Source organism: Saccopteryx leptura, chromosome 2 (genome assembly GCF_036850995.1).
Source record: "Saccopteryx leptura isolate mSacLep1 chromosome 2, mSacLep1_pri_phased_curated, whole genome shotgun sequence".
In the NCBI taxonomy this organism is placed as follows: domain Eukaryota; kingdom Metazoa; phylum Chordata; class Mammalia; order Chiroptera; family Emballonuridae; genus Saccopteryx; species Saccopteryx leptura.
In genome coordinates, this window is record NC_089504.1 from 338,659,934 (window position 1) to 338,674,566 (window position 14,633).

Consider the following 14,633-nt stretch of genomic DNA (forward strand, 5'->3'; position numbering starts at 1 on the left):
TTTGAAGTCACTTCCCTAAAGACAAATGGGTGACAAACAAGGACATGAAAAGATGTTCAACTTCACTAGTCACTAGATTAGGGGAATGAAAATTATAACTATAATGAGATATCATCTCAACCTATCAGAATGGCCCAAGTAAAAACAAAACGAAATGAAATCGCCACAAGAAGAGTGATGATACCAAACACTGGTGAGGATGCGGAACCACTAGAACTCGCATACGTTGTTGGGAGGAATGTAAAATGGCACAATCACTGGGAAACCAGTTTGGCAGTTACACAAAATGTTAGACACCAAATGACTGCATAACCCAGCAATCTCACTCCTAGGCTTTTATCCTAAAGAAATAAAACCTTATGTCCACACAGAAAACTTACACATGTATATTAATAACAGCTCCATTCACAATGGCCAAAAACTGGAAACAACTGAAACATCCATCAATAGGTTAATGGATAAATGTCTTTGTTTGATATTTATTAATCTTTACAATGTTCATTGATATTATCTATACACTGGAGTGCTATTCAGCAATAAAAAGGAATGAACTAATGATACAAATTATTGATATCAATAACACAGAGATATTTCAAAGGCATTATAGAAGTGAAGCAGACAGCCTCAAGAGGTTACACATTGCATGACTCCGCTTAAGTGATATTTTCTAGAAGACAGAACTCTAAGGATGTAAAACAGATCAGTGGTTGTGAGGGTTTGGGGATCAGGGGAAATCAGGTACAAGGGAGATTTGGGGGAGGGTTGTGGATAATTCTACATCCTGTCTGGTGTTTGTTACACAAATTTATACATGTGTGAAGACCCACAGACCTGTAAACCATCACCTCTACCAAAAGCCAATCTTATTTCTGCTCTGTAAATATAAAAAACACAGCTCCTTGATTGTTTGGGTCCCTAGTAGTCTATTGTGGTCAGGAAAGCAAAAACCCGAGTGACTTCTCCCTCTGTGGTTTGTTTTTCAGTTGCAGAAAATACCCAAGTGCCACCTCCTGGCCACCACAGGTGCTGTCAGTTTAGTTTAGCAATTGATATCGTCAGGGTATCCACTGGGACCATGCAGGGCCAGGTGGCCCGGGGTGGGCATGAAAGCACCCCCAAAGGCTATTCTAAGGGGACTCATAATCCAGTGGATCACCAAACAACTTGAAAGTTCATACATTTGGAAGGTCGGTGAGATCCATGCCCGCACTTTACTGATAGAGAAACTGAGGGTAAGTAAAGTTAGCTGACGTGCAGACCTTGGAACAGGACCTCAGGCCGGCAGACCAACCCAGACCCGTGTTCTTTTCCATAGCCAGCGTTCCCAAAGATCATGTACAAATGAACATAAGCTGTATAAACAAGTATTCCCAAGTATCAGGTTTCATAGGTGAGTTTATTAGATTGATTTGAAAGAATGTCAGAGTCAGTGCTTAATGGAGAGAGAGAAAATACTCAAGGAATTAGAAGTCAGCTCACAAACCTATGCAGATCATGGGCTTTCTGAGGACACTCGTAAGAGAATAAATCAATCTTTCTGCCACTTAGATGCATCCCATCCAGCTGACTTTGAGATGATTAAAAGTTAACGTTTTCATTTTTTCCCCTTCTTTTTCAAGTGCTAGGAGGGGAGACAGAGACAGACATGCACCCTGATCTACCCAACAACACTCATCTGGGGCCATGCTCACAACTGAGCTCTTTTTAGTGCCTGAGGAGGAGGCTCCATGGAGCCATCCTCAGTGCCTGGGACCAATGCGCTTGAAATAACTGAGCCATGGCCTGACCAGGTGGTGGCACAGTGGATAGAGCGTTGGACTGGGATGCGGAAGACCCAGGTTTGAGATCCCGAGGTCGCCAGCTTGAGTGTGGGCTCATCTGGTTTGAGCAAAGCTCACCAGCTTGGACCCAAGGTCGCTGGCTCCAGCAAGAGGTTACTCGGTCTGCTGAAGGCCCACGGTCAAGGCACATATGAGAAAACAATCAATGAACAACTCAGGTGTCGCAATGAAAAAACTTGATTGATGCTTGATTGATGCTTCTCATCTCTTTCCGTTCCTGCCTGTCTGTCCCTATTTATCCTTCTCTGACTCTCTCTCTGTCTGTGTAAAAAAATAAAAATAAAAATAATTGAGCCATAGCTGTGGGAGGGAAAGAGAGAGAAAGAGAGAGAGAGGGAGAGAGAAGGGGAGGGATAGAGGTAGAGAAGCACATGATTGCTTCTCCTGTGTGCACTGACAGGGAATCGAACCCGGGACATCCACATGCCAGGCCAATGCTTACCACTGAACCAACCAACCAGGGCCTCATTTTCATTTTTAAGAACATTTTATGTCTGTGGTGCTTCACTCTCATTTGATTATTTTATATACAAAATTCAAAACTGAATTTATGTGGCACTTCCCAGGAGAGCTTTGACAGAATGAGAATTCTAACAGCAGTCACCCTGCCAGCATGTCCCGGGGGTGTCAGCTGCAGGGGTTCGGGGACGGAGATTTGGCAGGGAATGCTGAAACCATCCGGAGAGAGGATCCCTTCCCAGGTGCCACCTGGGCCAGAGGAGAGGAGCCTGTGAATCTTCCCTGGGCCACCGTCCCACCTCCAGGCGAGGGCTTCTCTTCCCCACTCTCCCTGTTCCAGCCAGCCTGGGTGGCTTTCTGCTGCTGTCCATAGGGCCCCTTCACGGGTATGCTCAGGCCTGTGGGCACGCCTGAGTCCCGGAGGGAAAGAGGGAAGCAGCACCTGGCACCGTGTGCTGCACAAATAAAAGAAGGTTAAGCCCCTGCCTTTGCCCAGGCGGACGACAGCATCTAGAATGTCTCCTTTCACTCTGGGAGACAGGACGGTAAGTAGGGCAAGCAGTGGAGTAAGAGATGACCTGGGTGTTAATCCCAATTTTACCGGGTGATTCTGAATGAGTCGTTCAATTTCTTGAGACTTCTCTCTCCTTTTCTGCAAAATGATGACCCTCCTGCTAGCTGCCTGGTCTACCTTCTAAAATTGTGGTACAGATCAAACAGGAGCAACTTAGGGTAAAAAAGAGAAAGAGGCAAACGCCCTCTGCCTTCAAGGGTTTCTACACTCTAATAAGAGAAGATATGGCAGTAATATCCGAAAACTTGATGGTTGTACCACACAAAGGGAAGGTATTTGAGGAAATCCATCAGGTAGGGAAAGGGTCACTACCTCAGTCATCTTCGGGCAGCCCCAGCACACAAATAAGGTTCTCTGAACAGAAGTGAAACTCATTGAGGCTTTTCCCTATCAGTTGCCTTCTTATTTCTCATCATCTGTGGGAACTCTATGCTATGATAAATCTAAACCTACTTCTTCTTTGGTCTTGAAGATTTGAACAGTGTAGATACAGGGTCTGATTACAAGCCATCGCACTTCTCAGAGCCTCCTCAGTGAGCAGGGCCACGCGGTGAGCACTATGAGCCCTGGAGAAGAACGGGCAGTTCCGAAGGGAGCGGCTGGTCTGAGGACTCAGGGCAGAGGTCCTCCTTTGCCAGGGAGCGAGTGCACGAAAGCAGAGAGAACCAGAAAACAAAATCCCGACTTTGGGTTCTCACTTAGGAACTAAGTGTGAAACAGACCAATATTAGAAGTGAAATAATTCTGAAAAATAAACATGATAAATTGAAAAAAATAAAGAAAGCAGTAACGAAATAGATACTGCAAAAAAAACAAACAAAAACAAAACAAAGGTTAGTTGAATAAAATTTCTCAAGGTCAAAGATTTGAGTCCTTAGATAGAAAGGTGTCACAGGCACCAGCCCAACTTAACAGGGAATCACATGGAAATGTAGCCCCGAGGAAGTTCCGAGTTTCTAGAATAAAGGGAAAGAAATCTTCAGGTATCCAGGCATAAAAAATAAGTTACTATCCAGGAAGGTAACATTCAGGCTTACACACTTTTTTAAAAAAGCTGTTTCTTCTGTCTGAAAAGATAGAAAAGTATAGGAGAGGAAGAGGAAGAAAACAGTAACTTTGTCATTATTCATAGGAGGCTGGAAGTAAGTGCATTTTATTCTTGGTATTGATTAAAAGAGATTAAACATTTAACAGTAACCATTATTAGAATTAAGAAGAATGTATACCTTTCTAATAATTAGTAAAAAAGAGAATAAAATGACCAAACATAGCACTCCAAAAAAAAAAAAAAAAAAAGAAAGAAGAAGCAGCCCTGGCTGGATAGCTCGGTCTGTTAGTGTTCTCTTCCTATGCAAAGGCTGCTGGTTCAATCCCAGGTCCGGGCACATACAGAAACAGGGTTTCTGTCTCTCTGTCTCCCTGTCTCTCTTTCCCTTCCTCTCTTTTTAAAATCAATAAATATTTAAAAAAGAAATAGCATGGAATTATTAAAAAGCATTTAAATAACATTATTAAATTTAAGAAACCCCCCCCGCCAGTTTCTATAAAAAATGTGAATGGGATACAACTTCTTTATTGGATGAGGAAGGTTCACAGATTAGATCAAAAGCAAATTTAACTACACTCTGTTTAGAAGAGATGCATCTACAATAAAAAGACACGGAAGGTCACAAATGAAAGGATGGAGAAAGATGTACCAGAAAGAAAGTCAGGATGGGAATAGTAATAATAGAGAAAGTAAAATTCAAGGTAAAAAAAACCCACAACTTTTTTTCTTGTTTTATATTTTACAAAAAGTATAACCTAAAAAATAAAAACCACCGGTCTTCATTCACTAAATGACATGGCACGGAAACATAAAGCACAAACTGTTCTAATACAAGAAGAAATGGACTGAATCATGATTTTAATGGGTGACCCTGTCTTTGGCAGTTTAAGAAGATAAAAAACAAATGGGTGTGGAGAGAGACTGAATAATCAACAGAATTGATTAGTAATGATAAAGAACTTTTACATTCATTTATTATGGTTCCTAAAATATTTATACATATTTGCTATATATTAGCCCTTAAGGTCACACCTCTCTCCCAAAGACAAGAAAGAATATGCACTGGTCACATTCTATAATTATAGTGCAATAAAACTAGAAAATTATGAAAAAGGTTAACAACAACAAAACAACCTTATTATTGAGTTATTTTAAATACCTCTTTAAGCAATCCCTAAAGAGATTAGAGTTGAAATTATAATCAAAAAAGATAATGAGAAAAAAATTTACATAATCAAAATTTATGAATGCAGCCAAAGCTATATTCAAAAGGAAACACAATGTCTTAAGTACTTTTATTATGAAAAAAGCAATGTAAAAAAGATAAGAAGAAAAGAAATCTATCATAATAAAGATTAGTTAAGATAACAACAGAAGTTGATGAGTGAGAAAACAACATATATGATAAATCCAAAAGTTGATTCTTAGAAAAGACCAATAAAAGAACCAAACCCGTGGCAGGGTCTAATAAAAAATAAACAAACAAAACCAAAACAGTCAAAACCCACACATACCTAACATTAGGGATGAGAAAGGGACTTAAGAAAAGGTGTGTTGACTTTAGATCGAAGAGAATAACACCTGTAATATATTAATAAATTAAAAACTTTGTGAGATGCATGATTTTACTTAAAAACACAAATTGCTAAACATTGATCCAAAGAAAGATAAAATAATCAGAATCAATTCATAACTAGGGGAAAATTTCAAGTCGTCAGAAGAGCACTCCTCCACGGTACTGGGCACAAACGATGTTATAGGCAAGCTTTCAAAGCTCAGGTAGTTCCTATGCTACTGAACAAGCTCTAGAACAGGGAAAGATGGAGACGATGCTGGCTTGCCTTCTTTAATCCTGGTAGCAAAACTTGATGAAGATCTCTTACACACCCACCCACCCCTATCTCACAGTACACGTGCAAAAACCCAGAAATAATTAAACTGAGTTCAACAGGATGATACGCCAGGACCAGGAGGGTGGACTATTGCACAAGTGTAAGAATGGCTCATTCATGAGCAATGCATCAATATCACCCGGCTCATTAAAAATCACGTGATTTTTTTTTTTAATTTTATTTATTCATTATAGAGAGGGGGGAGAGAGAGAGAGAGAGAGAGAGAGAGAAGGGGGGAGGAGCAGGAAGCATCAACTCCCATATGTGCCTTGACCAGGCAAGCCCAGGGTTTCGAACCAGCGACCTCAGCATTTCCAGGTTGACGCTTTATCCACTGCGCCACCACAGGTCAGGCAAAAAAATCACGTGATTTTTAAAAATTATGTGATATCTGTGTTTTTCCAACCAGAATGATCTCTTCTTGCAGTCAGGCTTGACAGCTTTCACTTTTTCAAGACAAGTATGAAGTTTTGCGTTTGTTTCGTTTTTATTTTATGATTCCCTACAGTATACAAAACAGTATTCCTCTGCACACTAAGCTGGTAAATACACAAATGTATTTATTATTATATCATCACTTTTAATAGTGGTTTACATTTTTTTCTAACCACCTGGCAATTTCTGGCAGCAAAGTGTTGTGGATAAAGGAGAGGAGAGACTCTCTCCATTCTGCAAAAGTATTACAGGACTGAAAACAAGTACTGTGCCTGCATCTTCCTTTTCCCTCTCTCTCTCTCTTTTTTTGTTATTTTTTTTGGCTTGGATCTTTCAATAGAACTTTTTCCCCCTTCTTTTTCCAAGTGAGAGGAGAGGAGATGGAGAGATAGACTCCATCTATCTCTCCCTGACTGGTAGATCCAACTGGCGACCCCGTCTAGGGCAGATGCTCTGCCCATCTGGGGCCATACTCACAATGGAGCTATTTTTAGTGCCTGAAGTGGAGGCTTCACTGAGCCATCCTTAGTACCTGGGGCCAATGCACTTGAAACAACTGAGCCATGGTTGTGGGAATAGAAGAGAGAGGGGAGGGGAGGAGGGAAGAAGGCATGGAGCAGGAGATGATTGCTTCTCCTGTGTGCCCTGACCGGGAATTGAACCCAGGACATCCACACACTGGGCCAATGCTCTACTACTGAGCCAACTGGCCAGGGCCTCAATAAAAAATGATAGAGACTAAGTATATCTTCTACCTCTTACTACTTTTACAAACAGCAGGTAAAAAAGAACTAGAAATGAAAAGATGTAACACTACTCCCACCAAAATATTCCATATAACTGAACCTGTCAGTCAAATAGGAGTTTAAAAATTGAGGTGCAATTTACATACAATAAAATTCACAGATTTTAAGTATATAGGTGGATAATTTTTGACACCCAAATCCAGATACAGAACATTTCTATCACGCCAGAGAGTTTCTATTGATTGTTCTTTTTAAAGTCTTATTTCTATAAGTCAAATTGACTTAAAAAGATTAGTTCATCACTCAGACCTAGATGTCTAGGTGTCCACTGTAATAAGAACGAACTTGAATTTTCTCCTTATCCTTTCTCTGTTTTATGGGTTGAGTCACCAGGATTATGAGAATTTTACAAAAAATAATAAAAAAAGTCTTTGAAGGTGACAAACCAGCCAAATGCTATAAAGGTGATCTTAAAGGAACTATTTATAGTGGTAGAGCATTGGCCCAGCGTGTGGAAGTCCCGGGTTCGATTCCCGGCCAGGGCACACAGGAGAAGCACCCATCTGCTTCTCCATCTTTCCCCCTCTCCTTTCTTTCTATCTCTCTCTTCTCCTCCTGCAGCCAAGGCTCCACTGGAGCAGAGCTGGCCCAGGCACTGAGGACGGCTACATGGCCTTCGCCTCAGGCACTAGAATGACTCCAGCCGCAATGGAGCAACACCCTAGATGGGCAGAGCATTGCCCCCTCATGGGCATGCCAGGTGGATCTTGGTTGGGCGCATGTGGGAGTCCGTCTGACTGCTCCCCTGTGTCTAACTTTGGAAAAATACAAAAAAAATAGAAAAAAAAGGAACTATTTAGATTCTTACAATAATAAAATACTACAGGTTTATTTAAAACTGCTTAAAATAGGTGGTTTGGAATTTAAATATTTTTGGATGCCTATATATTCTTTTTTAAAAATTTATTTATTTATTTATTCCTTTCAGAGAGGAGAGAGAGGGAAGAGGGAGGAGCAGGAAGCATCAACTCCCATATGTGCCTTGCCCGGGCAAGCCCAGAGTTTTGAACTGGTTAATCAGTGTTCCAGATCGAAGCTTTATCCAATGTGTGACCACAGGTCAGGCTCTTTTTTTTTTTTTTTTTTTTTTTAGTTAAGTCAGAGGCAGGGAGGCAGAGACAGACTCCCACATGCACCCTGACCAGGATCCACCCAGTAAGCCCCTACCAGGCAATGCTCTGCTCAGTATGTTGAGATTATAAACCCACAGTTGTTAGATTACATTCAGTCTTACTTTGTAGGACAGGAACTGATATCAAGTATAAGTCTATAGTTGCGAAACTGTGTCTTGTGTTATAATATTATAAAAGGTCAGGGGTCAGGGTCAATACTCCCTTGAAGCCCATTGTAACTATATGTCATCTTGCTTACTGTTATTTTTGCTTCCGATTCCTTTGTTTCCGCCTGCCTCCTTATGTCTCTGCCTCTCTGTGTGCGTGCACATGCTTTGCCAGTGAAAACCACAGGGCGTCAAAAGGCCAGCTGTGAATTTCAGAATCCCAAACAATAATTTCAAGGAGCTGAAGACTTCTGGAGAATGTGTGCATCACAAGACTCTGACATTTTATGACAAAGGCCTCTAATAGTGTAATAGGTCATGAGCCCCGAGTTCTCATTACTTTAAAAAGAGTTCATTTTTTAAATGATGACCAACGCCTCTAAAATCATCCAGGACTAGCTGGGGAGGAGAATGTGTGCCTTTTCTATAGCGCTCCATGTCGAGTGTTAACCCGAGCCCTCTTTCTTCCTGATTGAGAATCAGTAAACAGCTACTTTGCAGTCTTCCTGAGTGGAAGGATCTCTTCTATGAGTGGTGGTCTCTACAAACATCTTTAAGGGATTTCATCAGCTTGGGTTTTATCTCTCTGATCCATGATGTGCCCAACACACAAGACTTTCATAAACTGTAGTGGTCATTTAATTTCTTCAGGTATCGGCTTGTATATTGATATACACACTTGGCCTTTTGGATTTACCATTCTCTACTTCAGTTCTTTCATTTGGCGGCAGAGTTCTAATATTTATGTGCTTTCGATTTCAATTAACAAATTAATTTGGCTGCTTGACGATGGAGAACATTCTGCCCGTTCTATCTCCTGTTCAGAAACTTGGAAGACAGATCGTCTGACTTTGTGCAAGACGCCTGGTGACTTTCTACCTTACTTTGTCTCTGTTCATGTGTCCTTCCTAATCTTCCTTCTTTTCTCTCTCTCCCTCCTTTGTCCTTGTCTTCCTCTCCCTCCTGGGACCAAGTAACTAGAAATCAGAAATCATAACTGGGCAGGTTCGTCATGGAAATAACACACACTTTGGGATAACTGACAGTTTAGCCCTTTACAAACAGCCATCCCATGAAAGCAACAAAGTGCTTGTGCCCTGAGCCACTACAGAAGAGGGCTGACGGTCCCGAGGTCGCCATACTGTGAGGGACCCTAGCTTCTGCAACATAATAGAACGGTAGCTGCAGTGGCTCGCTGCGCAGCAGTAGAGCTGGAATAAAAACTTGGGAGGAGGAGTGAGGTGCTACAGTAACACAACCCTACAACCACTGTCACCAGCTTTGGGAAGTGGGTGGACGCTGGGAGAGCCCTGAGGAGATGGCTGGCGGGATCACGTTGGGCTCTAAGGAGGCAGTCAGTGAGGGCCTGAGGGGAAGCAAGGAAAATACTCTCTCAAGCTTGAGGGAAGGCGACCCTTGTTAAGTGGTAGAAAATCTGACAACACTTGGGGAGGCAGAGAAGAGAAAATTCAGTAGTGTACATAAAGAAGTCCAGGCAGAATACTGGAAGTGCCATCTGGCTTCTTCTTGCTGTCTATGAGAACAAACCTGAGGAGAGATGATCTTAATAATGGGCTGTTCCGCTTTCTTTCCTGCAGAATTTAGAGGAAATACAAAGAAGCCTGCACTGAGTCTGGAAATGAAACTGTTTCTTATTTCTAGCTTCTCCAGATGGCAAATGGTTCTCAAATTAAGAGGTGGCTTTAAGGGCAATGATCAGATCCAGGATGGGACTGTAAAATCCTTGGTCAAAACCTCAAAGATCTGAGGCAGTGCTTTAGAAACTTCCAGAGACTACTACAGGGTCTCCAAAGAGCTCCAGGGTGTGTCTTACACATTTTCTCTATTAAACGATAGGGCTCCTAAGAGTCTTAAGGATCTTATCCCACAGTAGCTCACAAGGAGCCCAAAGTTCAAAAGAGTTTAATCTTGTAGAGATTAGTGGGTGTGCGTTTTGTCTAGTGAAATGGATTATAAATCGATGCAAAATATAAGTCCACCAAGATTCCAAAGGAATTGTATCCGGTTGGACCGAAAGGGACACAGACATTATAACATGTGATGAGGCTTTTGGACCCCCAGCCTTTGGTGGCAGGGAGAAGACTGGGAAGGCTACTCAGCTGCAAACACAGATGGTCAGTGACTTACGTGCCTCCCATGCCCCCCTCTGGGAACACAGCGTCTTCAGGTTGAAGGAGCTCTAGTTGAGAAACTGTATCTGAACTGACTTGGCCCTCAATCCTGAACCCGATGCCATAAGGGGATGAGACTGGGGCATCTTGGAAGGGCGGGGAGAAGTGCGTTTTGAAGTCAGAGTAACGTAAATAATTTCTTCCACCAAGGGGCACACTGTGGAAGATTTAAAATCCTTTAACATGCCTCCCATTGATAAACCGGCGGAGACGTCCGTGTCTCCTCCCCTCGCATCCTGGCTGACCACAGACTTGCTTTTAACCACTAAAATGCAATGTGACTTCTCAGGTTAGGTATAAAAGGGAAGCAGCTTCTGCCTCACTCACTGGGACATTATGCTCTGAGCTCTAAGTCACCCCGTAAGAAGTCTGACTGCCTTGAGACCACCACACTGTGAGAAAGCCAAGCAGCTCTGAAAGCCTTCACAAGGCCCCCAGTCGGCAGTCACACTCCTCAAGTCCTCCCGCCCCGGTGCCAGTCATCTGAGTGCAGGAGCCTTTGACCGACTCCAGCCTCCAGCCTCCAGCCCTCGAGTCCTCCGGGCTGAGGCCTCAGATACCACAGAGTGGAGACAAGACAATTCGCTTTGCCCTTCCTGAATTTTTGACCTAGAGAACCCAGGACTGGAATAAAAACGGTTGTGGTTGCAAGTTGGGGATAGATTATTATGTAGCAATTTTGACCAGAAAATAAGAGAAATCTTAATTTTGTAAATGTATCATGGAAAGAACGCATAATTTGGGACAACTGAGAGTTTATTTCTTAACAAATTTCACTTTCAACAAAACTGAAAATGTTTTTACCATGTTGGAAGAACAATAAACAGGACACTGAGAAATGTTTTCCAGACCTCATCGAACACAATTAAACTATTCTTTCTCTTTATTACTATCATTGTTTTGCTTCCTTAAGGATTCGGAATTGTTTAATGAACATTAATTTGTAAATGTGCTTTGAAACAGATGCACCTGCAGGGCTGCTGGAGTTCATGGGCTGTCCCTCTAGACCACACGCTCCCAGCCCACACCGGTATGTGTAAATAAACCACATGACATTCTAACAGCAAAATAAAACCTGTGACACAAAACATGGGCCCTGAGCAGTCACAAAAAAATTGTCTTACAGCCAGGATAATCAACATTATACACAAGCACCTAGTTACGAACCTAGTACTATTGATCAGTATTATTCAGGTCAATGAGAACAACTGATTAAAAACCTAAGTTTATACCCTGGATTGACAAGGGCTTTCAACTCTTGAATTGAACAGTTTGATGAAAAGTTACCACACAGTACAACTCTTCCATAAATTTCCAACACTAGCCCCTCTCACTGCACTGAATAAACAACACCTCCACATTGAACTTCTATTTCTTCTGAATACTGCACATCCCGACAGGGATTAAGGGCATCATCAAGAGGAGAACTGACAACCTAGATAATGTTCTCATTGCAAATGAACAGCAGACTCGACAAAATTAAATGCAAGCTCCTTGGGGCCTGCCACAGTCTCCTCTATTCATTCAAATGCTTAAGTCATTTGTGCCCTTTGTTGCAAGCACCTGATTTTCTTTGGCACGCAAATTTGGCCTTTTCATTTTTAGATTAAATTTGTCAAATTCCTTACAAGAAAGGTGGTATCAGCCCACTGGCCAATGGTTTCCTTTTTGCTAAAAATCTCATGTCTCTCTCTCCTAGAGCACGAGGCGGTTTGACTGCCTGGGTTTGTCTTGCCACCTGGAATTCAGTCATTTGATGAAGAAAGAAATTTAATTCCAGAAGTACTGCGCTGAGGAAACAGCTCAAGAAATCACATCAAGTTTTAATTCCAAGCCGCCCAGTGGAACTGAACTGAGTCTTCTTCGAGTCTACCGTAGCAACCAATACGCCGAACCGCTTTTAATGACAGCTTGGGAAACAGATCAGCAGATTCAACACAGGGGGCATGAAGCAAGACCAATGGCCCAAGAGGGTGCCCCTTTAGAAAGCGCATGCAAAATTTAGTGCATCAAATTTGGCATTCCTATTTGGACTATCTAGATGATATAAAAATCCCCCGACTTAAATTCTATTTATCACCGGTGGTTTATTTAGGCCAATGGCTATCACTCTGGCTGCATATCAGGATCACTGGGGACACTCTGATTTATTTGGTCTGGGATCAGGCTGGGCATCTATACTTTCTAAAAGCTCCCCAAGTGATTCTAATCGTACACAATCATTGATTTAGGTAAGGCTATTAAGTAACTGGGTCCTACACAGTCATATTATTATTTTACAGAGCTAATTGTTTTTACTAATTGAATTGAGTTTTATATTATCCATTTTAAATTTATTTTGTCTCTTTCTTAAAAATACCAACTTAGGGCCCTGGCCGGTTGGCTCAGGGGTAGAGCGTTGGCCTGGCGTGCAGGAGTCCCAGGTTCGATTCCTGGCCAGGGCACACAGGAGAAGCGCCCATTTGCTTCTCCAACCCTCCCCCTCTCCTTCCTCTCTCTGTCTCTTCCCCTCCGGCAGCCAAGGCTCCATTGGAGCAGAGTTGGCCCTGGTGCTGAGGATGGCTCCATGGCCTCTGCCTCAGGCACTAGAATGGCTCTGGTTGCAACAGAGCAATGCCCCAGTTGGGCAGAGCATCGCCCCCTGGTGGGCGTGCCGGGTGGATCCCGGTCGGGCGCATGCGGGAGTCTGTCTGACTGCCTCCCCATTTCCAGCTTCAGAAAAATACAAAAAAAAAAATAAAAAAATACCAACTTAGGCCCTGGCTGGTTGGCTCAGTGGTAGAGTGTCGGCCCAGCATGTGGATGTTCAGGGTTTGATTCCTGGCCAGGTCACACAGAAGAGGCAACCATCTGCTTCTCCACTCCTCCCGCTCTCGTCCTCCCCGACCCCCTGCAGCCATGGCTTGATTGCGAGTTGGCCCTAGCTGCTGAGGGTGGCTCCATGGCCTCTGCCTCAGGCGCTAAAAAATGGCTCTGGTTGCAACGGAGCAAGGGCCCCAAATGGGCAGAGCATTGTCCCCTAGTGGACTTGCTGGGTGGATCCCAGTTGGGGCGCATTTGGGAGTCTGTCTCTGCCTCCCCTCCTCTCACTAAAATAAAAAAAAATGCCAACTTAAGTTGCTTTCCTAATTGGTCTTTCAATTGAATTTTTAAAAACCATACAAATGAATGATCCTCTCAATGCAAACGGATTATTTACTCAATTTTAGGCTCACTTCCCTTATCCTATGCTTGCCAACAAGTTGGCTAGTGTACACCAGCGCCTCTCCACTTTGGGGATAATGAGTGATCTTCGATTGTATTCTGCTCATTTTGGGTACTGTGTTATCAGACTCTGGATCTAACTCAAACGTTCTGTTTCTGCAGAGTCCTACTATAAATTGGCCCGCAGGGGCAAGGGCCACCAATGCACTACTGCTAGATGGGAGTGGAGGTCCAGGCCCCACGTGGCCTCCTCGACACCCTGGAACCACCAGGAGGGGTGGAAACCCAGGCTCCTCACTCAGCCTCCCCTGACACTGACACTACGACGCAGAGAAAGCCCCCCCCCCCCCGGGCGGGGGCAGGAAGTCAGGCTCCCCTTTGGGCCCTTTGACACTACCCCAGCGGGGACTGGGAGGGCTGCCTCTTTATTCCCCGGCAAGGGCAGAGGTCTGGGCTTCCCACAAGGCCTTTGCTGATTGGAGTTGGGAGGCCTGTAATTTCCACACCCTGGTGTTTTTCTGGAGAAGAGTATTTATTGTCACAAAGGTCGCTGCTTTGCTAGGCTGCCTGCATCCTGGTCCTTCAGCAAGAGAGAGAGAGAGCTCTTCCTGTCTGTGCCTCTCGAGGTTTCTATGTCGGGCGCTCTTCCAGCTCCCAGTCTGGGGCACACAGGAGGCAAAAGGAAAACCCAGGGACTCACGGGCATATTGCTCTCAAGTCCTAAGGTCCCTAGCTAGTCCACTGTCTCTCCACCTTTTGGTGCTCTTATCGATAACACGGTAAGTTTGTTTGATAAGGTAACGTCCAGAGTTTTCAGCTGTATTTAGAGAGGGATAGGGAGAAACGCATCTATTCTGTCCTGTTGAGAACTGGAAGTTCCAACTCTCTCTTCCAGGTTATGCA

At 43.3% G+C, this 14,633-nt stretch overlaps 1 protein-coding gene across 3 annotated transcripts in view; it reads right to left on the reverse strand.

The window, feature by feature from the left end:
- MYO1D (myosin ID) overlaps positions 1-14,633 on the reverse strand; it is a 372,921-nt gene that overhangs the window by 113,510 nt on the left and 244,778 nt on the right. The gene's annotated exons all lie outside the window — the stretch shown is intronic.